Genomic DNA, 26,962 nt, shown 5'->3' with positions numbered 1-26,962 from the left:
CATCAAAATGTGAGTTATATGGAGTTAAATGGTAACCTACGTAAAACACAATGCACCAAAAGCACAGTGCACAGATCTGAACCTGGCCTTAGACTTGAGGATAGACTTGTGCTTGTGTGACCTGCATTATGAGTACGTGGCCCCAGGGGCGGACTGACAACTCATGGGGCCCGGGCAATAGGGGATCATGGAGCCCCTGTGTCCTTGCCCAAACTAAAAAAAGCCTATGAAAAAGGTACCAGGGGCATCTCATGGGGCCCCCTACTGACCCCGGGCTCTCGGGCAGTGCCCGTGTTTCCAAATGGTTAGTCCGCCCCCGGGTGGCCCATTCATTTGAATGCCCTACCTAGCGAAATGTAGGGAAGGAAGTCCCTGTGTTTTATTTATTTTTTTATTTTGTTTGGGGTTTTTTTGGTAAGTCACATCATGCTATCTGGCACAAAAATGCATCTTTTTTGCCAGTGCCATTAAGAACAATTACATTAATGGCACCCCTGTGGGTCTGCTAAAGTGCATCGCGTTTTGCTTGTGGGTCAGGAAGTTGCTGTGTTCATGAAACTAATCTGGGTAGTGGGAAACTCTCACTTTCACGTATGTCAAATTTCATACTCTAGTCCTGGCATTGTGTTTTAATTGTGTCAAGCTTTCAATTTAAAGACCAGGAATTGTTATGACACGATTTTGTAAGTTACATACTAAAGGGTCAGCCGACAAAAATCTGATATCTAGGGGCTTGTTTACAGTTGTGATTGAGGAGGGAATAATAATATGCAGTCCCCCCCCCCCCCCATTAATTGCAAGGGCAACAACCAGCAGTGTACACATGCCATGGCCCTGATGCTTTGCAGCCATAGTAGGAATTTAAACCGGTCGCATATAAAAGTGAATAGAGCCATGCTGTAATTGGCCTGCAGCCTCATGCAATGCGCACAGTTGCAGTGATGTAGTGTGGCAATTAGGGGGTTAAAACAGCTATTGAGGAGGTGACATATCGGTTACATGTGCTACATAAATCATGGCTAACTAACACAGTTACTCTGTTTGGTTAGAGTAGAATGGATAGTTATTTAGTTCGGGCAGAATAGCAAATTTTCATCATATTAGTGCTTCCTCCTCCCGCCCACCCCAAATTTCAGAAATTTAAGCTGACCATAGATTGATCAAGTTCAGCATTGATCAGATGAATTTCAATCCATTTATGGCCGTTCCTGCTCAACAGAAGACAATTTACCGATCGACTTCTGTCAAATGGGAATTTTGGAAAATGTTTCTTGATCAACTGGGTGCAGCCAATTGACTGAAACGCTGATCAGTGTATTCTGACAGAAGATGAGTTCCACTGTCTGAATTCAGTAGCACAGTGAAGAGGATTCCTCCATCCGCCTCGCTTGTGTGGAATCTGTTTCTTTTTAATCAGGCTGCAGGCCAATTGGAGGGAAGCAATATTTTTTTTTATTTTTTTTTAATCTATGGCCATCCCTAGAATTGCCTTTCAAAAAAGTTTTGTTTACATTGGAATAAATTAGGGCTGCAACTAAGGATTATTTTCATAACTGATTAGTTGGACGATTTTTTTTATTGTTTCGATTAATCGGATAAAAACCTCTAACGTTTTTGAGTATAATTTAGTTAATATGTCAAGTTTTAAAATAGACCATTTATTTTTGAATATCTATTTGCATTGGTAAATACAAATAACCAGCTGTATGGTAAGGGAACAAAGTATCTAATCTACTCTGAGAATAACAGACAGATGAGATGTATGTACTATTAGAGGTTGAATCTGGTACATATCATCCGAATCAGATCAAAACTTTTTATTCAAAGAAAGACCTTTTTTTAAAAGATCTAAAACACTGTGTTTTTGCAGATTTCCAGATAGTATTGTAATATATTATGTATGACAGATTCCCTTATAGGCATGTAACTTGATACAAGCTACCTGTGCCTGCTGTCACTTATGCCCGCCCATACACGAACACATTTTTCCTTTTTTAAATTTTCGTTTTAAGATCCTTTTTGTTCTATATTGTAATTGCTAGTCGGGTCAAATCCATGTTCGTTTTCAACCACCGTGGTGGGGAAACTTGAAGGAGCAGAATGAAAAACGTTTCTTGATCGGACAAATTTTGGGTCAGTGTATGTGGGTTTTCGTTCAGAAATTGCATTAATTTAAAAATTTTTGAGTGACATTCATTCACCAAATGTACAAATAATTTTTGTATAAATATTCTCGTACGAACATCAAGACACATATATCCAGCATGAGCCATTTAATCGCAGCAGCGTACCCCTTTTTTTTTTTTTTTTTCCACCTGTCATGATGGGGTAAAAAATCCAAACAGTAGCTCTTTATAATGGGAGTCAGACATGAAGCTATGTGGAGGGGGGGGGGTATAAATCTTTTATATTAAAGTATTACTAAAGGCTGAGACTTTTTTCAAGGATATTATTATTTTTTTTTTTTTTTTTTTAAATATATCGCACTATACTGGTAAATGTTTATTTTATATTTAATTATAATGCCTTCTAATACCTCCAGTCTATCAGCCTCCAGCTACTCTGGCTTCAGATGCTGATCTTCCCTGCCTAAAGCCATTAAAATGATTGTAAATGTTGGATTTTTTTTTTAAACTACAAACTTGTCACGCTTGCCTGCTCTGTAATGGTTTTGCACATAGCAGCCCCGATTTCTCTTCTTCTGGCTTCCCCCGTTGATGCTTCTGGCTCCTCAAGCCTTCAGAGTGCCCCCTATAGCAAGCTGCAAAGTATAGTATTAGAGTGCCCATGTAGCAAGGTAAAAAAAAAAAAATGCCTTTTTAGAATCGCTCATGTCCTTCTCCTGCCCAGTACTACATGTCCTACAAGGCATTGCTCCTTTCCTCCTCACACATTCACAAGTTCTCAGGCACTTGCTGACATGTATGGATGGTGTACTGAGCTGTATGTGTGCTGCACTGTGTATACTGACATGTATAAATGGTGTACTGAGCTGTATGTGTGCTGCACTGTGTATACTGACATGTATAAAGGGTGTACTGCGCTGTATGTGTGCTGCACTGTGTATACTGACATGTATAAAGGGTGTACTGAGCTGTATGTGTGCTGCACGGTGTATACTGACATTCATAAATGGTGTACTGAGCTGTATGTGTGCTGCACTGTATTTTCTGATATGTAAACAAACAATGCATTTTGTAAGCAGGCCAACTAATCAGCTGACCAGCTAATAGATTATGAAAATTAACTACTTGCATGATTGATTTATAGTCGATTAGTTGTTTTAGCCTTAGGATAAATTGGACCGAAAGTATTTTTGGAACGTGGAACGTCACTCTCTCAATCATCATTGACTATTTCTAATCCCTTTGTTACTAGGATTAGTAAATAGATAAGTATATCATATTCACTTGTTTTAAACTGTTTTTTTTTTTTTTCTTACATTTCTTCAGTTACTTCATGGTTTCCAGGTCTAGGCAAGTTACATCATACATCCCCAGGAGTCTTTAGAGAGAGGAGGGGTTTTCTCAGCTAATTGCACCCTCCTGTCTGCATGCATGATCTAAATGCAGGTGGATTCCAGAAAGTAAAGCTACATGAATCATCTGCCCTTACTCAACATGGCTACGGCCAGAGATGCTGGGGAGTGTTTTTCAAAGTGATCTCTCAGCAAAATAAAGCATGGAGATGTGGATGGGTGACTTTGCTGTGAATATTAACCACTTGCCCTCCTGAAGATTTACCCCTCCCTTCCATTTTTTGCATGCTGCTTTACTTTAACTGACAATTGCGTAGTCATACAATGATACACCCAAATTAAGTTTTTCCCCATGAATTGAGCTTTCTTATGGTGGCATTTGATTGGCTGTGCAGTGTGTTGTGGTTTTTTTTTTTTTTTTTTTTTTTTTTTTTTTTTTACAGCGAAAAAAAAAACCCAATATTTTTTACTTTTTGCTATTAAACATGTCCAGTAAATTTAAATCAATTTTCGGTGTAAATTTAGGTCAAAATGTATTCTGCTACATGTCTTTGTTAAAAAAAAAAAAAAAAAAAAATCCCAATATGTGTAAATTAATTTTGTTTTTGTAAAAGTTATGGCGTTTATATATACTGGGATTTTTTTTTATTTTTTACTAGTAATGGCGGTGATCAGCGACTTATTGGAGGACTGCGGCGGGCATTCTGACACTGGGGGGGAACTAACACAACTAACATCGACGTCCTCACAGAGCGGATGAGGACGTAGATGACGAAACTCGTAGGGCGGGGCTTGATTGATGTGATGCCATTACGTTTCCCAGCGATCTACTGCGCATGAGCCGAGTGGCTGGGTTCGTTTTCACTGTGATTCCTATATGCTGTTAACGCTGGTGTCGGCTGGGACACCCATTGAGATAAGTGCAAGGAGTGCATAATAAATGAAGCTGTTTTTTAACAATACTGCACCATGAATTTTTTTTATTTCTTCCGAGTGTCTGGTATTACCCTTTTTGGATACGATTAAAGTGATCTTTTGGAGAAGTGGATTTCCTTAGTGGTATTTGATTATAGAGCATTGCTTCATTGAAATTGGTCTGCTTGGAGCTGGGTTCTGCAGAATATTACTCCCTGAAGACACATCCATGAGTGGTTCATTACTGTGCTAATACCATCACCCCCAGAGCAATATATGCTTCAGTTTTTTTATAGCTCTGGTGAGTTTATTTAGTGCTTTTGGTGGTGGATTGTCACACACTTTTTTTGTGCACTTTTTTTCGGATCTGTACTACACATCTTAAATTTGGACTGTTTTTGGACACTTTTTTTATATAAATTTTTTTTTAATTATGTACTTATAATTATTACTCACATGCAAATTATTTTTGTGTTACTTTTCACACTTTATTAATTTATGGTGGATTTTGCAGCTGGTATATCAGTTAGTGACCCACATTTTTCTCTTTCCAGAGGCACCATTCTATTTATTTACTTATATACTGGGGGGGAACTGACTGTCACTGACATCCCCAGTGACACTTATACAGTGATCAGTGCTAATAAAAAGCGCTGACACTGTACTAATGGCACTGGCCAGGAAGGGGTAACATCTGGGGCTATCAAAGGGTTAACGGTGTGCTGTTTTACATAGTGCTGAGTCATTGGGCTTCACTGTAAGCACACTTCTTTGCATGGCTGCGCTGTGCACAGCCATGCAAAGCAGTGCGCATGAGAGACAGGAAGGAGAACTTTTTTGTTTACAAACAGTTCTCCTCCCCGTCAGATGCTCGACAAGCATCGGGTACCGGCGAGTAATCACCGGCCAGGACCTGGTGATTGACAGCCGAGGTCACGAATGGTAGGGTGTACGATTGCGCCCCCTACCTGGAAATGCAGAATCCTGTAAACATACTTGCTTTTGCATGCCTGTGCCGGCCTGTAGCAGTATATCTGTTATAGGGTGGTCGGGAAGTGGTTAAAAATGAATTAAATATCATTTTTGCTTTGTAGTGCTCAGAATGTAGTTCCACTTTGAACGTTTTGTTGCTGACTGCAAACAGAAGGGAGAACACAGGACAGGAGTCTCATTGTTCTGCGCAGTGATGGTCTTTTTCCCTATACAATTTTATGAGCATCATGACCTACTGTAAGAGGTCTGAATAGCCCATGACCTCTATGAGCTGCTTCAGACTAGTTGTAGACAGTTCTAGATCCTGCACAGCAGCTGGGAGAACTTCTGTAAAAGTCACAAGATACATTTGCCATTTCGGACCATTTTAGCTTACAATTTCAGAGTGTTTGCATGAACTATACTTCTGCTTTTTGTAAAGGAAACACCACTAATTCCTTGTGGAGGTCTGCTCCATCACTATAATGGGAGGCATTACTTAAAGCGGAAATAAACTTATCAATTTTAACAGTTTTTAAAAAAAAGTTGCAGCCCAGGACTGTGCCAGGAATGTAACTGTGATATTTGGTGGTGTTCTCAACCAAACTGTCAAACCATCAAATGGCTGGTGTCATAACTGATCACATGTGAAGCATCATGGCAGTAGAAGATCAAACAGAGGGCAAGATGGCAGCTTCCTTGGCTGAAAATAAGAGGATCAAGTTTTGCTTTAGACCTCGTTCACACGTAATATGTGCTGAAAAACTGTCCGTAGTCAGTTGTAGGGAGTGAGTTTCCTTTTTATATACCAGAATGTCCCATGTGTGGTGTGGTTTTTTTTTTTCCTTTTTTTAAGTTCTGTTGTCCGCCCACTAATCTTAAGGACACATAGTTACATGTACAGTGAAGAACAGAAGTATTTGAACACCCTGCGATTTTGCAAGTTCTCTCACTTAGAAATCATGGAGGGGTCTGAAAGTCACATTGTAGGTGCATTCCCACTCTGAGAGACAGAATTAAAAAAAAAAAAAAAAAAAAAAAAAAAAAAATTTCAGGAAATCCCATTGTATGATTTTTAAAGAATTTGTCTTGCATTGCTGAACATAAGTATTTGAACACTTAAGAAACAGCAAGAATTCTGGCTCTCAAAGACCTGTTACTGTGCCTTTTAAAAAGTCCACCTCTACTCCACTCATTAATCTAACTTAGTAGCACCTGTCTGAGATCTTTAAAGACACCTGTCCACCCCACAGTAAGTCAGACGCCAACTACTACCATGGGCAAGACCAAAGAGCTGTCAAAAGACACCAGAGACAAAATTGTGGACCTCCACAAGGCTGCAAAGGGCTACGGGACAATTGCCAAGCAGCTTGGTGAAAATAGATCAACTGTTGGAGCAATTGTTAGAAAATGGAAGATGCTAAAGACGACTGTCAGTCTCCCTCGGACTGGGGCTCCATGCAAGATCTCACCTCGTGGGGTATCACTGATGATAATAAAGGTGATCAGCCCAGAACTACAAGGGAGGAGCTGGTCAATGACCTGAAGAGAGCTGGGACCACAGTTTCAAAGGTCACTGTCGGTAGAAAACTACGCCGTCATGGTTTCAAATCATGCATTGCACGGAAGGTTCCCCTGCTCAAGTCATCACATGTCCAGGCCCGTCTGAAGTTTGCCAATGACCATCTGGATGATCCAGAGGAGGCATGGGAGAAGTTTAGACCAAAAAGTTCTACTTTGGTCTCCTCTGACCACTCGTCGTGTTTGGAGGAAAAAGGATGAGTTGCATTCCAAGAACACCATCCCTACTGTGAAGCATGGGGGTGGTAACCTCATGCTTTGGAGGTGCTTTTCTGCCAAGGGGACAGGACGACTGCACTGTATTAAGGAGAGGATGAATGGGGCCATTTATTGTGAGATTTTGAGCAACAACCTCCTTCCCTCAGTCAGAGCATTGAAGATGGGTCGTGGCTGGGTCTTCCAACATGAGAACGACCCGAAGCACACAGCCAGGATAACCAAGGAGTGGCTCCATAAGAAGCATATCAAGGTTCTGGAGTGGCCTAGCCAGTGATGATTTTTGGTGACCGGTTCTCTTTGAGACGTCCAAGGTCTAAAAGACCCTGGATATGTCCCCTCTTCTCCACTGAATATAATGCGGTTCACATCACACCATGTTACATTCTTTCCCGGGGATTGCATTATAATATCTAAATGGGGCCCCAGAAATGACATCATAACATCACTTCCGGGTCAGCACAAAAAGGGGAGGGGAGCGGACTCCCTCCCCTATAGCCGACAGCGAACCGGGCCCGCAGATGGGCAAGCGGAGCCTGGGAAACCTCACGGGGAAAGGGGCGTGGAGAGGCTGGCACTGTGTGGGAGCAATCGGCGGCAGCGCTGCAGCCGAATGCTTCTACTTGACGGGTGTGCCCGTTGCTTGCCTGCAGCAGGGCTAGAAGTAGAGAAAAAATACCTGCCCAGTGCCCGGAACTATATGTCCCAGGCGTTGGGCAATAGGAATCCAACATCCCTGTCCTTTGAATTTATGATGGAGGTTCACAGCAATAGATTCCAAATTTAAATACCACACTTAGAATCAACTTCAGACCTTTTACCTGCTTAATTGATGAAGAAATAACAAAGGAGTAGCCCACACCTGGCCAATGAAACAGCTTTTGTATTTCAATGGTTTTTATTAATTTTTAAAAAAACTTTTTGTGGTATAGAAAAGAAAACATTAGCAGAAATGCCAGTGAAACAGCTTTTGATTCAATTGTCCAATTACCGTATTTTTCACTCCATAAGATGCACCTAGCTTTTAGAGGAGGAAAACAACAAAAAAATATACTGAACCAAGAGACTGCGGACCTAGTACAGGAGATGACCAGAGACTGCGGACCTAGCACAGGAGATGACAAGAGACTGCGGACCTACTGTAGTACAGGAGATGACCAGAGACTGAAGACCTTTGGGGAGCGGGCACCCGAATTTGACAGGTACCCGCTCTTACTTTCGCTGCGATCGCTTAGGCAATCGGAAGTGGAAGTTGTCCTCCCTCCACGTAGTCTTCTGGGACACTTGACAGGTCCTAGAAGACTAAGGGGCCATTCACAAAGCGCAGCGCTTCTCGCGCATGCGCAGTGGGCACCCAGCTGTGAAACCGCAAGCTGTCACAGCCGGGTGCCCACACTAAAGATGCTGGCGCCCAGGGAGAGAAGATGGACGGTAAAATCAGCCGTGCTGAGGAAACCTCTGGACTGAGAAACCGGTAAGTGGCTGTATTTTAAAAGTCAGAAACTATTTTTTGTAGCTCCTGAATTATTATTTTTTTTTTTTTATTCTTTCCAGCTGGAACTCCGCTTTAAGGGGCAGCTGCTTTGGGCCCTGCCTGGTGCTGCTGTACTGCTGACACAGATTCCTCCTGTCTTCTGCCACAGAAGAGCAGAGCGGCCAGCCCAGTATTCTAACGTGGGTGGGGAGTCCTGGTCAATATTCACTCTATAAGATGAACAGACATTTCCCCCCATTTTTTGGGGAATTTTGATCCTTTGAAAAAGGGGGATGGCTACTCTTAATGGCTGTAATTCCTAGACCCTTCCTCCAATTTGGATGTACATACCCTCACATTAAACCTGAGCCTGTGCACTTTCAGCCCATATCCATAATATAACTATAGCTTGAATATGTTTTGGTAAATACCTGAAAAAAACTACAATTGTGCCTGTGTGTGTATATGTATGTATGTATGTGTATATATATATGGACCAAACTGTATACTCAGTTGGACATAGTATTGTGAAAAAGACAGGGACAGAGACGGAACACATGCCACTATGCATATGTGATCCCGCTGCAGCCATCTTGGATTCTGGAATATAAGTTGTTTATATGATATGAAGTGCCTGATTGTCAACTTTTCATTGTATGCATGCCTGACAATGTTGGGGCATGCTCCTAATGAGACAACGGATGGTGTCCTGGGATATTTCCTCCCAGATCTGGACCAGGGCATCACTGAGCTCCTGGATAGTCTGAGGTGCAACCTGGCGGCATCGCATGGACCGAAACATGACATCCCAGAGGTGTTCTATCGGATTTAGGTCAGGAAAGCGTGGGGGCCATTCAATAGCATGAATTCCTTCATCGTCCAGGAACTGCCTGCATACTCACCACGAAAGGCCGGGCATTGTTATGCACCAGGAGGAAACCAGGACCCACTGCACCAGCGTAAGGTCTGACAATGGGTCCAAGGATTTCATCCCAATACCCAATGGCAGTCAGGGTGCCATTGTCTAACCTGTAGAGGTCTGTGTCCCTCCATGGATATGACTCTATAGACCCATCACTGACCCACCTCCAAAACTGTCATGCTGAGCGATGTTACAGGCAGCATAAAGTTCTCCAGACCCTTTCACGTCTGTCACGTGCTCAGGGTGAACCTGCTCTCATCTATGATAAGCACAGGGCACCAGTGGTGGACCTGCCAATTCTGGTGTTCATTGGCAAATGCCAATCGAGCTCTGTGGTGCTGGGCAGTGAACAAAGGGCCCACTAGAGGAGGTTTTGCCCTCAGGCCACCCTCATGAAATCTATTTCTGATTGTATGGTCAGAGACATTCATACCAGTGGCCTGCTGGAGCTCTTTTCGTAGGGCTCTGGCAGTGCTCATCCTGTTCTTCCTTGGCACAAAGGAGCAGATACCCGTCCTGCTGATGGGTTCAGGACCTTCTAAGGCCCTGTCCAGCTCTCCTAGAGTAACTGCTTGTCTGAATCTCCTCCATGCTCTTTATACTGTGCTGGGAGACACCACAAACCTTCTGGCAATGGCACGTATTGATGTGCCATCCTGGAGGAGTTGGACTGCCTGTGCAACCTCTGTAGGGTTCAGGTATCGCCTCATGCTACCAGTAGTGACACTGATCCTAGCCAAATGCAAAACTAGGGAAAAAAATGTCAGTGGCCTCCACCTGTAAAACCATTCCTGTTTTGGGGATCATCACATTGTTGCCCATCTAGGGCACCTGTTAATCAGTTTCAGCTGCTTTGGTGTTAATGAAATGAACAACAACCCCCTCTGCTACTCAACTGATTATATCCGTATCCTAGGATTTTGATTAAAAAGTGTACCTTTACATTTTTTTGAGCAGTGTATGTATTATGGTATCATGCTAGTTGTGAGTCCGAGTGTTTTTTTTTTTTTTTTTTTTTTTTTCGTTTGCGCACATGTGCCAAAGGGCTCTGCCTTATCATCGGGACCTGGCAGAACCCTTTGGCAAATCTCTGCACGCTCAGGATATTTATCACTGAAGCAGAAAGACAGCAAAGTATTGGGACTTCTACTTATCGTGTCTTTTATTATGCACTGGTGCAGGTGGCCATCTTGGTAGTGGCAGGACTTTTTGCTGATGTAAGAACCTCCAGTAAGAATAACAGCAAGCAATACAGAAGTGACATCACCAAATCTCACACATTCATACTTGTGATGGTGCTAGGCCCTGCCACAGTGATTATAGGAAAAAGGCACATAGGATTCCCGTTAAGGTAGAGTTTTGCTAGAGCATTGCTTTTGAATGGAGAGGACTGTCTTGTCAATATTCTTTCTTGAAGCCTCCAAACTGTCTTGGGTGGGACGGAGATTTCAATCCTTTGTCTGGGTCTTGCTGGAGACCTGCAGGCCATGAGATTGCACAGGTGTACAGATTCATTATAAGCCAGTCCTGATCATAGGTCAGGGCTACCATTTGAGACCAAGCCCTGTCAGGAGAGAGAGAGCAGTGTGCTCAAGCCAGGAGAAATGTGTGTTTATGGCCAAGAGACTGCACCCCATGTTTGGGGGGGATTCCTTGCCTACAGGACAGCTGTGTGTGTTTGTGTAGATTGAGAAAGCTGAGGCACTTAGCGAGTGCAGAGGACTGGAGGGAGTCCATAAGTCTCAGGAGTGTAAGAACCCAGGGTGGCTGAAGAACTTGTGTTGAGAGGCCAGGATTAGACCCGTATAGCAGGGGAGCTGCATCTGTTCTGGCTTGGTGAGCCAAGAGGCGTTGGATAAGACAGGTCTAAGAGACCGAATTAAAGAGCAGTGGTTTCTGCTGAAGACAAGGGAAGCCAGGTGGCTTAGCATTTTCTGTTGATTGTTACTGGAAACCACCTGTGTGGGCAACCTGTTTATAGACTTTCGTTTGCTGTTCCAATAAAAGTGGGCCAGAAGCTCCTAAGCTGCAGTTGCAACTGGCATGACTCAATAAATCACCACTGAGCTCAATCACCCCATATCACAAAATATGAGTAAAGCTGGCCATAGATGGATCGAAATGTGGCCAGTTCAGCGGGGACCAGCCCAATTTCATTTCATGTATGGCCACCTTATTTGACAGAAGTCGACCATTAAATCAACTTCTGTCAAATGGGAATGTTGAAACTTTTTTCTTGATCAGTGTGTCAGGAATGGACTCTCCAATGGTGGTGGGACTCACCTGCCTTGTGGGCTGCAGTACCAAGGCTGGCCAGCGGGTGCTCTCAGCAGCCAGAATCTCACTCCTGCAATCAGGCCATCACCTGAGGCTGATTGCAGGAGGTGTATTTAAGCAGGACCAGGCCTGTGATCAGTGCCTTGGTGTATGTTTCCCATGAGCTCCTGTACCTGCATCCTGTCTGCTCCCTGCCTGATCCTGCTTTGATCCTGACTCTGAACCTGACTTTGAACGAACTCCGCCTGTCCTGACCTCGGCTATTCCTGACCACTCTTCTGCTCGCTCCTGGTACCCTGTTTGTTTGCCGGTTAGCTACCGACCCGGCCTGCCTGACTACGTTGTGCTTCATCTCTCTCTATCTCTATCAGTTTGGGTTTGTTTCACCTTGTTGTATGTATTTGTGTTAGTTTTGGGTTTGGTTTGTTGCACTGCGTTTGTGTTGTCCTTAATAAATTATCTTGTTTACATGCTATACCTGCAGTCTGTGTTTCCCTGTGTCGGTCCACACACCTCTGGTCATTCCCGGAGCCCTGACACAGTGGCTGTAGCCGCTAATCGGTGTACTTTGACAGCATAGGGGTCCCCACTGTTGGAAGACAATTTCTCAGTGAGGATTCCTCCATGGAGGAACCCTTTGTTTATTTTCAATAAACATGTAAAGACTCCTTCCTTTTTTTTTTTTTTTTTTTTTTTTTCTTTTCCTTTAAAGCTTAGTTCACACTGCCGTGACTTGGGATCCAACATGTGAGACCCCCAAGTCGCATGACATGTGAAATCCCATGTTCATCAATGAGCTGTTTTAATTAGCACTACTGAAGTCGCTCCGACTTTATAAAAGGTTCCTGTACTACTTCAAGGCGACTTCTTTTTGACTTATGCCCGTAGTCTTTTAATGGAAGTTGCCTCCAAGTTGGATCCTCCTCTATGTTGATGTGATTTGGATCCAACATTACAGGAAGATTATCCAGGCATTCCCTGAAAATTGCCTCAGAGTAGTCACCTGGCAATGTCGCACTGTAGGTCGCGTGACTTTCAGGTCACAGTAGTGTGAACTGAGACTAAAACTACCTGTGGTTTAATTTAAGCAAACAATGATGCCAGTTTCAATACCGGTACCGGCATATATGCCAGATTCAGGTTGTTCTGACCATCGACCCTTTAAGAACCTATCACTATGGCTTTAACAGATTATTGACTTATTTCTTCATTGTCATTCTGGCGGATATTTACTTTCTCAATCAACATTGACAATTTTTAATGCTTGTGCTGCTAGCATTAGTAAATCAGAAAGGATATCATATTTACTTATTTTAGGGTCGGTTCACACCATAGAAACGCAGGCTGGATATGTTCGGGATGCGTTTCTATCTGCATTTTGGTGCGTTTTTTTTAACACATTCTAGTTAATTTTTCCCCTCCTTTTTCTTCAACCTAAATAAGTACATGTGGGTTCTAGTGCATTTTTGATGCGTTTTTACTGCATTCCAGTACCGTTCAGTGCATAACAATGCAGCATGTTTTTTTTTCTTTTTTTTCTTGTAACTGGAATGCACTGGAACTGTCTGCACTGGGGGGGGGGGGGGGGAGAACCTATGCCATTGGAAACCATGTATTCTGCGATCAATGCGTTTTTGATGCAGAAAAAAAACACTGGATTTCATGTGATATGAACTGGCCCTTAAACTTCTTTATTTATTTTATTCTTTTTGGTTCCTTGGTTACTTCCTGGTTCCCAGGCCTAGGCAAATGATATTATACACCCCAGGAGTCTTCAGGAGGGGAGGAGGGATTTTCTCAGCTAAACACACCCTCCTGTCTGCACACCTAAGCTAAGGGCAGATGGATTCCATGAATCCTCTGCCCTTAAGATGGCCATAGCCAGAAATGGTAGGAGGTGTGTTTTTTTTTTTTTTTTTTGTTTTTTTTTCTTCCCCCCCCCCCAAGTAAATTCTCAGTAAAATAAAGCATGGAGACATGGGTGGGTGGAGGAGTTTGCTTTGAATATTAAAAATGAATTACCTAGTGCAGTGTAGTTCTACTTTAAGAAACAACTCTATAAGCTGCAGCAGCTTTCAGCCTTTGCAGAGTTTTACAGGCCGACAACTGTGGCGCTGGGTGATGGGCCTGTTCTTACACCCGATTGAAAACACTGAGATCTCATGCACCAGGTTTTAAACTCCCATTGTACAAGAGACCATGGTATGTAAATTTAGGATGTCGTACCTCGTTAAAAATCCTGTCAGTAGAAGTAGCTTTTGATTTGACTCAGAAATGCCAGGTATTTGATTAGTCAGCCTTTACAGGTGAACTTTAATCTTTGTTTTATGAATGTGAAGAAATGTCTTAATAAGTGACAGTGCGGTGGGTGTAATCTAGAAGCTGCAGCTTTCACCTTCGTTTATATGATAGTGCCATTGTTCTGTAGCCACTAAAGTATATAAAAAACTCTGTTGTATATATTTACTCATTTACTTGTTTGCCTTAGTACTCATTCACACTGGCAATGACATGCGTGTGTTTATAGGACAGTTGTAAATGCATGTAATGATTTTAAATGATGTATGTTGGGGTGCGTTCAGTTTAGCTGCAGTTGGAGATAATAGAATTCCTATGTGTGCAGGGCAGATTAGATGCTAAGACTGCATCAAAATGCAACGTTTTCTGGGAAACCTTTTTTTCCTTTTTATGGGTCTTTTTTTTTTTTTTTTTTTTTCTTTTTGGTCTACCGTATTTTCCGGCGTATAAGACGACTGGGCGTATAAGACGACCCCCTACTTTTCCTGTTTAAAATGTAGTGTTTGGGCTATACTCGCCGTATAAGACTACCCCTCTTCCATTGCACACCAGTGGGAAGAATCATGCCCCATCATTGGTGTCAGTGGGAGGAATATTGTCCCATCATTGGCGTCAGTGGGAGGAATAGTGCCCCATCATTGGTTTTAATGGGAGGAATAGTGCCCCATCATTGGTTTTAATGGGAGGAATAGTGCCCCATCATTGGTTTTAATGGGAGGAATAGTGCCCCATCATTGGTTTTAATGGGAGGAATAGTGCCACATCATTAGTATCAGTGGCAGGAATAGTGCCCCATCATTGGTGTCAGTGGGAGGAATAGTGTCCCATCATTGGTGTCAGTGGGAGGAATAGTGTCCCATCATTGGTGTCAGTGGGAGGAATAGTGCCCCATCATTGGTATCAGTGGCGGGAATAGTGCCCCATCATTAGTATCATTGGGGGGAATAGCACCCCATCATTGGTGTCAGTGGAATAGTGCCCCATCTTTGGTGTCAGTGGGAGGAATAGTACCCCATCATTGGTGTCAGTGGGGGGGGGAATAGTACCCCTTCGTTGGTGTCAGTGGGGGGGGGGGAATAGTACCCCTTCGTTGGTGTCAGTGGGGGGGGGGGAGGAATAGTATCCCATCGTTGGTGTCAGTGGGGGGGGGGGGGAATAGTACCCCATCGTTGGTGTCAGTGGGGGGGGGAGGAATAGTATCCCATCATTGGTGTCAGTGGGGGGTGGAATAGTGCCCCATCGTTGGTGTCAATGGGGGGTGGAATAGTGCCCCATCGTTGGTGTCAGTGGGGGGTGGAATAGTGCCCCATCGTTGGTGTCAGTGGGGGGAGGAATAGTGCCCCATCGTTGGTGTCAGTGGGGGGGAGGAAAAGTGCCCCATCGTTGGTGTCAGTGGGAGGAATAATGCCCCATCATTGGTATCAGTGACACCAACGATAGGGCACTATTCCTCCCACTGACACTTGCTGACCCCTGTTCCAGTACGGTGCTGCTGCAGCCAGCATATGTGGTTGCAGCAGCACCTAAGCACGGCACACTTACCTGCATCTCCACTCGGTTTTCGCGGGGCTGCTCAGCTCCGCCTCCTCGCCGGTGATTGGCCGCCTGTGTGCCTTTCCTGAGCTACAGTTCTGGCGGCCAATCACCGGTGAGGAGGCGGAGCCGAGCAGCCGCGCGAACATCCAGTGGACGAACCGAAGGAAGGAGCAGCCGCGCTTCCTGGACCGGATCGTCGTGGGACCGGAGCCAGGTAAGAGACAGCAGCCCCTGCCCACCCCTGTACTTAGTGTCCCTTCTGTTGGAAGGGGGGGGCGGCGGCGGCACCGCGCCGCCCCCCTAAAAAGTGTCAGCATGCCGTTACCGGCGTATAAGACGACTCCCGACTTTTGAGAAGATTTTCAAGGGGTAAAAAGTTGTCTTATACGCCGGAAAATACGGTAATTGAAAGTGGTTCTGAAGCATTTTATGCCTTAAAGTGTTACTAAACCCAGGACCCTGCATCCACTATATCTGGTCTCCCACAATACACAAAACATTGAAATGCAATTATGTTAGTAAATATAAACTGCTAAATACTTTCTCATCAACAGTTAGAGCAGTCTTGTGACCTCTAAGTGTCCAGCCAAGCACTACTTGTAGGAGTAGTTTTCTTTCTGCTCTAGGAGGATGCAGAACCCCTGACCTTCTGTCTAGACAGTGCTGATTGGCCCTGTGCTGATCACATGCACTCTTCCAAGGGAAAAAAAACCTCTCTAGCTATACACACCAAACTGAGTATGTGCATGTGGCTACAGGTTTAGTCTGTCTTATCAGGTGGACATTTGAGCAAGAGGAGGGGCAGAGAAGACAGGACCAAACAGCCTTTTTACTCAATGCAGGGGATTAACCCCTTACGTTCCACAGTGAGTATAACAAGCATGCTTTACTGCATATACAGACTGATTTTATTGTTATGGGTTTAGTAACACTTTTAAGGAAAGAAAATCTTCTGTGCTGCAGGATCCCCTCACCCCCCTTATACTTACCTGAGCTTGATCCCTATCCAGCTATTTGCATGGTTCTCTCTGTTGTCTCCCTCATTGGGCAGATTGATTGCAGCAGGAGCCATTGGCTCCCACTGCTGTCCGTCAAAAGTTGTGATGAGGAAGCAGGGGGTTGGCACAAGCCAATTTTCAGAATGCCTCCACTGCTCTCAAGCAGTCTTTTCCCAATATAATCTATACAGAAAGTCACAGCTTAACCACCTCCCGTCTGGCCGTTGTATATAAACGGCCGGACAGTGGCAGTGCAGGGTCGGGTGGCCATTTATAAACAGCCTTTCTACCTCCTGCTTGTGCTCACTCCCTGGGAGCGCGCAGCACCGTGATCCAGTGCCTGCTGTGTCCTCCGGACTCGACCAGAGGCATCCGTTTTGCTGCGACGTTAACGCTCCCGTTTGAACAGCACTATGTGCTGCAATGTGCAGAATTTTTCCAGGCGTTTGGGAAACGGTAAAAATGCTTCCCAAACGCCTGTCTGCTGCTTGCTAACAAGGGTAGTGTGAACGTAGCCTTAGAATTTTCATGAAGATGTCAGCATTGGCAGCCCATCGTCTTTCTTTCATGATGGGGTCCCCTTTCCCTGGGAACACAGTATTGAGATTTTGTCCCAAAACACTGTGTAGCTTTTCTTACAAAGTGACAACTGTTGTTACATTGCAAACGGCAGACCAAACACCCGTGTGGTAGTATAAAGCACAATGTACCTGCCTGTTTAGTGTTCCTCTGCCACCATCTTTGCTGTGTTTTGTGGTGGTTTATTGTAATCTTCTTTAGTCAGCCTTTTCCTGTGCTTGTGGAAGCATGTCCTCAGTCATGCGGTGAAATAAAATTCACAGCGGATCAGCTGTTTACTCTTTTCTTGTCTCCTGCAGAAAGACAGGAATTCCAAGACCTTTCCATTGGAGCGTTGGCCACAGCACGTTTATGTATTTTTTGGTTGAATGATGGTCCTGTTTTAAACTTTTATTCCGGTGGAGCAGAAAATTAGTCACTATTGTATATTTTAAGTGAAAGTGATTTAGGCCAGTTGCACATGGACGTAATAATTCACTGATGTTTATACTCGGGATCTTGTTGACAGAACCTGGGTAAAATGTTCCATCAACCCCTTGCGTGAACATGCATATAGGCGCCTAAGCGTATAGATGAGTAAAATTATTCTTCGTGGCCAGTGTTGCAATATTCATTTTTCTACACACACAAACTCGCTTATAGAAGTGTAAACTAATGGAATGAATATTGTTTTTATATTGCCCACATGTGCCCCTCTGGTTAATGTGCATTGTTTCATATCTACTTTGCCTAGGGCAGGTAATTTCTTTAGGACCCAACTGGCAGTAGTGAATTCTTCCAATGATTATTACATACAGGGTAAGTAGTTTGTACTGTGGCCTTGCAGTACATTGGTTCTGGGCTCATTTCCCTCCAGGATCAGGGTCTTTAGAAAATGTTTTTGTTTGTAAGCTCATTGCATTGTATGGGATCTCTTCAAGTATGTTCATGCTGCTCCTGCTATCCAAAAGCATAAAATTGCTCAATCAGCTTTTATCCAGTACAGCCTTGTTTCATGTGTATATGATTGTGGAAGGGATGTTGGACTAATGCAAATGGTTCAGTGTTTCTAGTGGACTTCTGCAGTCTTCTGCAGCATATCTGATCAATACGTAAATTAAGTTAATAAACAAATTGCTTTTACTATGGTGACCGGCTCATGCGTTTACAAGTACCAATAATAATAATAATATAGTGCTGTCAATTTACGCAGCGCTTTACATTTATACAGTTAGGTCCATATATATTTGGACACAGGCACAATTTTTTTTTTTTCAGGTATTTACCAAAACATATTCAAGCTATAGTTCTATAATGGAAATGGGTGAAACTGCGTGCACTCGGGTTTAATTTGAGGGTATGTACATCCAAATTGGATGAACGGTTTAGGAATTACAGCTCTTAAGAGTAGCCATCCACCCTTTTTCAAAGGACCAAAAGTAATTGGACAATTGAATATAATCATAAATAAAATGTTCATTTTGATATTTTGTTGAGAATCCTTTACTGGCAATGAGTGCCTGAAGTCTGGAACCCATGGACATTACCAAAGATTGGGTATCCTCCTTTCTGATGCTTTGCCAGGCTCTAACTGCAGCTGTCTTCAGTTGTTCTTTGTGGGTCTTTCTGCCTTTTAGTTTTGCCTTCAGCAAGTGAAATGCATGCTCAATGGGTTTGAAATCAGGTGATTGACACGGTCATTGCAGAATATTCCACTTCTTTTCCTTCAAATGCTCCTGGGTTGCTTTTGCAGTGTGTTTTGGATCAGTGTCCATCTGTACTGTGAAGCGCCGTTCAATCAACTTTGCTGCATTTGGCTGAATCTGGGCTGACAGTATATCTTTAAACACTGCAGAGTTCATCCGGCTTCTTCTGTCACATCATCAATAAACACTAATTACCCAGTGCCACTGGAAGCCATGCATGCCCATGCCATCACACTGCCTCCACCATGTTTTACAGATGACGTTGTGTGCTTTGGATCATGAGCTGTTCCAAGCGTTCTCCACACTTTTTTTTTTTTTTTTTTTTTTTTTTTCTTCCCATCATTCTGGTACAGATTCATCTTAGTTTCATCCATCCAAGGAATGCTTTTCCAGAACTGGTCTGGCTTTTTTAGATGGTTTTTGGCAAAGTCTAATCTGGCTTTTCTATTCTTCAGGCTTATGAATGGTTTGCACCTTGCAGCCCATATCCATTGTTTATATAATTATAGCTTGAATATGTTTTGGTAAATACCTGTAAAAAAAGTAAAATTGTGCCTGTGTTCAAATATATATGGACCTAACTGTATATTGTATATTCACAACAGTCCCTAAACCTCAAGGAGCGTACAGTCTAAGGTCCCTAACATACATTCATTCATACATACTAGGGCCAAGGCTGATTGGCAAGTACTTTAACCCTTTAACCTCCTTTCTGTTACCTCTTTGCTGTACTGTTGTTCTCTGTATATTTGTATATCGGTTACGTCTTTTTTTCTGTAAATATTTTTATTGCACCCTTTTGACCTTTTTAGTAATAAATCTTTCTTTCTGAAAGTGTTGAACTGTTTCTAAAGCTCCTTTTTAATGCAATTTACAAATTCCTGCCTCTAAAAGAGCACTACTGTATTTGTTTAACCCTCTGTGTAACCTGTCTGCGGTGACAGTGCTATACAGACGATTATCTCAACCATCATAGTGTTGTTGCTGAGATTGCCGAGTTTCCACTTTCTCTGTACAAAAAGGAGCTGGTGGCAGTGTGAAGGGTTAATTGCGTAATTAACTTGACCCAGTAACAAACGCACTCAAGCTGCTGGTACATCGATTTATGGTCCAGTGAGCTGGAACATCGTTGTGCAGGGTGCAGCTGGGCGTGGCATTGTTGCGCATGTGACATCGTGGTTTCAGATTGGCTAGTCCTTCGGTCACAAGTTTGGTGAGAAGGTCAGGGGTCTGACGCCACGATCCTCACACATGCAAACTCCAGGTAGGTGTTGCCGTTGTTGGGATTTGAACCAATGTCTCTAGTACTGTCAGGCGGAAGTGCTAACTATTTAGCCACTGTGCTGCCCATTCATCATTGTCAAGATGTTTTCAAGTCATTAAGGTCTAAGTTACATCATGCAGTTTGAACAGACATTTAAACGCAGTAGCAACACGTATGTAAGAAAAATGGATGTATCACAGCAAGCCTAGCATACAGCTTTGCAGTGCTTTCATGTGATTTTAAAACCAAAATTACAACCTGCTGAATTTTTACACACAAACACAACAGAATGTGTGCAATGCAAACGCATCTAAAAACAGTCTTGTTAAATAAAAATAAGCAAAACAAATAGCTTAAGAAACGCGTCCAAAACATGACAAAAGTGCACTGCAAACATGCCACTAATGTGGAACTGGTCCCTGAAGGCAGGGATTGTTTAAGTAAGCCCTAATGCAAAAATGTATTGTAAATACACCTAAAATTGAATGTGCATGTGGAGCTGCACACCGTTGAGCATGCGTTTTGTGGCTCATTTATATACAGTGTTTGCAGTGCATTTGTGGTGCTTTTATTTAAGCATTATTTGTTGTCTTGCCCTTAGATTAATTGAAATTTTTGGCCTGTTTGGCAAAAAAAGGCCAAATTTCCATCCATGTGTTTTCCATTCCTATTTAGTCCTATTTATCTCTAGATAGGCTTTTGTTGTCACCCATTGCAACCAATTGGCTGTATCTGCGGATCAGTGTATTCTGACCACGGAGAGTCCTGCTGTCGGAATATAATTTCCCAGTGGGGCGGATTCCACTATCCACCTCATTTATGTGGATAGAGGAATTTGTTTGGGGGTTTTTTTGTTCTTTTTTTTCTCATTCTCCCAACTTGCTGATTTTAGGGGGTAATCTATGGCCAGCTAAATCACGCTCTTAAATGAGGTGTGTGTGTGTGTTGTGTTGTGTTGTGTTGTGTGTGTTTTTTTTTTTTTTTTTTTTTTTTTAATCCTATTGACCTAGGTGGATGCAGCATTGAATCGATGCTGCATCTGTCCCCTGCCAGCTCTAAGGGTGAGAACTGAGTGATCAGACACCACTGATTGCTTAGTTCTCCCTGCCGCTCTGAAAAGAGAGCAGTGACTATCAGTCCCCGCTGTCTGCTCTGCCCCCCAGCGCTCACTGGAGTGCCAGGCTGTGGAGGGGTGTGAGCAGCTGGCCCAGGCTCTCAACGGCTAGTCTAGGCTACTGGGTGGAACCAGACCATATGGTAACAATCTTTCCGGAGCCTGTATTGGCACTATGACATCAGCCAACAATGGGCTTTAGCCAGCTGTAGGCTCAAAACGAGTCACAGAAGTGCAGAACGAATTGCACTCCTGTGATCCGCAGAAGTACAGCCAAACGAGCTTTGGCTGTACTTCTTTTTTTTTTTTTTTTTTTAAGAATGTTACTCCACCATTTCATATTTCTGATTGTATAATGTACCATGTGCTCATATTACAATATCTTGTTCTTTGTATTGCTGCTCTTGTGATATCCCTGGTGATTTTGGTAGTCCCCCCCCCCCCCCCCCCCCCCCCCCCCCCCCCGCTTTTCTATTTCAGTATTTCAGGCTGACCACACAAGGCATGAGAGCACATCTGTCTGAGTGTTGTCAGTTTTCTGGCTGTGCTGGAAGAACAGCCCATCTGTCCTCCAATGGGAAAGACATGCCTGCCTGGATAGCCATTTGCTGGGGAGATCAGTGTACAGCTGTTTCTCTGCCCCCAACTCTCCAAGCTCCCTATGCAGCTGAGAACAGATTTATGTGATCACTTATAAAAAAGAAAAGAAAATAAACAGTGTGTGTATGTCGGACAAAATATGGAAACCCTACATGTTTCGCATTTGAAAGTGGAAGTGATGTAACATTTTTGTTTCCGCTGTGTGATGAGACACCCAGCTAACAATCATTCACTATGTGCACTGCTAGTAATATACAGCAGTGGCCCCTATCCAGATATCAGCTTTGATGGTGTATTTACAATTCTGTAAGAGGAACTAAGTTTACAAGGAAATGGAAATGTCAGCAAAGCTCCAGAACTGATTATGTTGCAGAAGAGAATATAACATTTAGCAGAGGCGGCTTGGATCGTGATCTCTGTGCTATGCAAGGTCAGCAAATGATTTCTGTTTAAAAATTTGAATCAGACAATAGACTGTTTCTTCCTTACTCCTTCACTGGTTTTGTGAAATGTCTGTTCTATAACACTGCAGCATGGTCTATTACTCTATACAGAGGTCTATGTTAAAGACTTGTTAATGACATATGGCAAGGTTCTTAACAAGGTTCATCATGTAGCCTTAGACAGGAAGTCTGCTTTCTTAAGAAAATGTAATAACCACGGCCTTGTGTTATAGCTCACTGTCCGGGACCAAATGGGACTTCTGTTTTGTACATAGTGGAAACCTGTACTGAGACAAATGGATAGACTGACTTTGTTGAATTCTTTCTAAAAATGCTATTACCCTGTTTCTGTTTTAGTCATTTAAAGTTACAATTTTAGGCAAATACAGATGAAATGCATATCTTGATCTTTTACAGCTCCTTGAAAAAAGTATACATACCCCTTGAAATTTTCCACATTTTGCCATGCTACAACCAAAAATGTAAATGTATTTTATGTGATAGATCAACACAAAATGGCACCTAATGAAGTGGAAGCAAAATGATAAATGATTTTCAAAATATTTTACAAATATCTGAAGAGTGTGGCGTGCATTTGTATTCAGCCCCTTCTACTCCTGATACCCCTAACTAAAATTTAGTGGAACTAATTGTCTTCAGAAGTCGCCTAATTAGTAAATTGAGTCCACCTGTGTGTAATTTAATCTCCGTATAAATACAGCTGTTCTGTGAAGACCTCAGAGGTTTGTTAGAGAACATTAGTGAACAAACAGCATCATGAAGACAAAGGACCACACCTGACAGGTCAGGGATAAAGTTGTAGAGTAGTTTAAAGCAGGGTTAGGCTATAAAATATATCTAATATAAGCTTTGAACATCTCACATAAATTTAAACAGTGTGTGCTTATTATCACTTTAATGTAATATGTTAGTGGAAAAAAAAGTGCAATTAACATCCTCAAAAGTTGCTTGTTTGTAATAACACAAGTGATTAATTTCTTCAATTTGTTAATCTGTGCACCTCTGCAACACAAAGCCACCCAGAGGAACGATAGTTTGGTTCCCCCGATACATGGGGCCACCATCAAGGATAATAGTCTGCATGGACAGACATATTCTCCATAAGCATGAGATCAAGTTGCTGACCATGCCAATGGTTTACAGCAGCATACTCAGATGTGAGTAACCTGCACTTTTTTTCCCCACCAACATATTACATTTACCGCTTTCCTGCCTCCCTATAGCAGAAATACTGCTGCAGGGCTGCACAAAATCACGTGTGTGTTGTATTTCTGGGTAGGGGGCGGCCTCAGCTGTCGATCACCGGGTCCTGGCCAGTGATTTCCCGCTGGCACACGGTGATCGCTGAGTATCACTGACTGGGAAGAGACCTGTGTGTAAACCATACAGATCTCTCCCCTGTCACATTGCTTTCCTGCCAGCTGTCACAGATGGGGAATCTGGGGGGATAGGATGCAGGAGCTGGAATATGTTACATGTTCCACCCTAAATACGGTTCCTATAAAGGTTACAAAAGTGAACTTGACCCTTTAGAACCGCTTTAAAAGGATATTTTTTTTTTTTTGTGCAAAATATGAAACATGTCTATACTTTGTGTGGTGGTTTTGCACAGAGAAGCCTGGATCCTCGCTCTTCTCGGGTACCCCGCAGGCTCTCCTGGCTCCTCCCTTCTGTTGGGTGCCCCCACAGCAAGCAGCTTGATATTGAGGGCATGTGCTGCTCTGTGTCAGCTTCCCCCCCCCCCTCCTCACTGGCTGACTGGCTGTGATTGACAGCAGCGGGAGCCAATGGATCCCGCTTGCTGTCTCAGCCAATGAGGAGACAGAGATCCGGGACAACCGAGGCTGTCATTCACATCACTGGATCGTGATGAGGCTCGGGTAAGTATTGAGGGGGCTGGGGGCACTGCTGCATAATATGCATGAAGGTAAAAAAAACCTTCAGCCTTTACAACCACTTTAATGCATAGAATGTGTTTTTAAGATAAAAAAAAAAAAAAAAAACCTTCAGCCTTTAGAATCACTTTTTTAGTGGACTCCAGCATCCAGTCTATTCAACCTCACTGGATGCTGCACTCTTGACACAAGCTGCAGGTTGTGTAATGTGTCCTGTACTACCATCATATATAAATGTGTCAAGGCACACACATTGGAAAACTGTGCTGAAGAGTGTTTGATGCCATGTAAACAATAATGCCATATTTACAATACCTGTTTTATTTAAGATTTGTTTTACCCATAACTAAGGGGTTAGAGGAGCTCCAGGTGCCCCCAAAACAATATAAAAAATACTATACCTGCTGACCTTTAATATATTGATACTTACCTGTCCAAGGATCCAGCTCCATCATCACCCTGACTAATTCTTCACTAGCCTCTGGGTTCCTGGCGTCGGCATTGCAAGTAAGGGAAACAAGAAGTGAAGCCTTTTAACTTCACAGCCAGTTTCCTACTGCGCATGCATGAGTTGTGCTGTACCTTGTGATTGGTCCCGTAGTGTTCTGGGACCTGGGAAGTCTTCCCACAGACTGCGGGGGCAAGGTGGGGGGGGGTCGGAGGGGAGGAACTTCCGGCTCAAGTAAGTCGGAGCAGGTACCTGTCAAAACCATATGGTATTTCGTACATATTCTTGCAACTTTGTGCATCTAGGTGTATTATACCTTTTTGGGTTTTTATCTTTTTTTTTTTTTTTTCATTAAAGGAAAACTGGCCCAAAATAGTAAAAATATTATTTTTTTAATTTAACTGTATATTTCTTGCTACAACCATAACCTGCCACCAAAAAACAACCCAAAATTAAAATCTGCTCCTGACAACTGCAGCAGCCGATCGTTAGTATGGGACCTGGCGCTCCCGGTGACAGCCCAGTCTTTGAGCTGGGAGCACACTGTGTGGCGTGCTCCCAGCACAAAGACAGATACGCATATATGCGGCCCCATGAAAGAGAGCCCAGTTCTCTGTGGCGGGATGGTGGGAAGGGGTTAACAACAAAAATGGCACCTGCTCCAGAAAATCTATTTTAAAGTTCTTATGGAAAGGGCCATATACCTTTTTAAAAACAGCCCTGCAAATTTTAAAACAAAAAAACAAACTCTTTCGCTGCAATACTCTCCTTCAATCTGATGCTTCCCCCATAGATTTCTCATACCATCCTGCTGCTGCCTCTTTTCTGTGGTGAATGATGGCTATGCCTGTTAGCCTAAAGTAGTCAGGTTTTTCAACACAGAGGAACCCCTGAAATAACCTTCCAGTCTCCGGGAACCCCTTCTAAAAGTTGCTATATCTACAACTCATGATACATTAGTATGATGGTTAGTGGGTAGAATGATTCTCACGTTTGTGACTTTGGGAAGACTTACCCTCTTGCAGACCACAAAAGGATCAATGGTGTCAATGAAAGGAAGAAATTGCTCAAGGAACCCCTAGCAACTCCTGGAGGAACCTTAGGGTTCCATGGAGCCCCGGTTGAGAAACCATGGCCTAGAGTGTGGTGGACAAATCTCACACTAGGGATGCTTCACATTTATGTTGTCAGTAAGTAACAAGTGGTAGGATGAGACTGAACAGTGCAGGTCTTGGAAGTACGACTGTTATAAAATTCATCTGTATGGAAACGTTTAATGTAGTAAAAAGGAAAAAATAAAGCTTACATCTGATTGGTCGTTGTGGAAAACAGCCCTTTTTTGTGGATTTTGCTTGCAGAGTTTTGTAAGTTCTTCTCTACTACTGCTTCAATCTAACACCTGCCTCATATTCATTTCTACTGTCCTTGGATGGTAAACAGATGGCAAAAATAACAGTATTCTTTCTTTTCTACTGCTGTCATCTACTGTATTTACTCTTCCAAAACCCAAAGCAATGTCTCTTGACAGATTGAGGCTACATTTTGTGAAAAGCCAGAAATGCAAACATTCTAAGCAGTTGTTTGGATGTTTGATATTTTAAACATCACAGTGGGCAGCACAGTGGCTAAATGGTTAGCACTTCCGCCTGGCAGTACTAGGGTTGTTGGTTCAAATCCCAGCCACGGCACCTCCTGCCTGGAGTTTGCATGTTCTCCCTGTGCCTGCGTGGGTTTCCTCCGGGTACTCCGGTTTCCTCCCACACTCCAAAGACATGCTGGTAGGTTAATTGGATCCTGTTTAAATTGGCCCTAGTATGTGTATGTATGAATGTGAGTTAGGGACCATAGATTGTACACCCCTTGAGGGTTAGGGACTGATGTGAATGTACAATATATATGTAAAGGTAGTGGTGTGAACCTCCTGCGCTCCCAAGTGTTTTAAACTAATAAAAAATATAAATAAATATGTGTATAAATCCCAAGGGAAGCTGCTAACATTAAATCATATACCAGTGATTATAATAGATAAAAGTAATAAAGAATGCAGTGCTACACTCAAATCATAAAAATATGTGAATGTGGGATCCCAAAATATCATATAAATTAAATAAATGTGACAGTGTTAACAATAAATATTAATTAGTGCTCATCAATAATAAATAAACATACAAATGTTAGTAATGACAATGTGCCAAGAACTGTGCATGTGAAACAAAAAAGTCCTCAAAAATCAATGGTGACTTGAA

At 43.0% G+C, this 26,962-nt stretch overlaps 1 protein-coding gene across 4 annotated transcripts in view; it reads left to right on the top strand.

The window, feature by feature from the left end:
- EVI5 (ecotropic viral integration site 5) overlaps positions 1–26,962 on the top strand; it is a 263,815-nt gene that overhangs the window by 23,355 nt on the left and 213,498 nt on the right. The gene's annotated exons all lie outside the window — the stretch shown is intronic.

Source organism: Staurois parvus, unplaced genomic scaffold, assembly GCF_062004578.1.
Source record: "Staurois parvus isolate SC_StPar_1 unplaced genomic scaffold, SC_StPar_1.0 ptg000066l, whole genome shotgun sequence".
Classification (NCBI taxonomy): Eukaryota; Metazoa; Chordata; class Amphibia; order Anura; family Ranidae; genus Staurois; species Staurois parvus.
The sequence above is the reverse complement of the archived record's forward strand: the minus strand, read 5'-3'. Positions and strand labels throughout refer to the sequence as shown.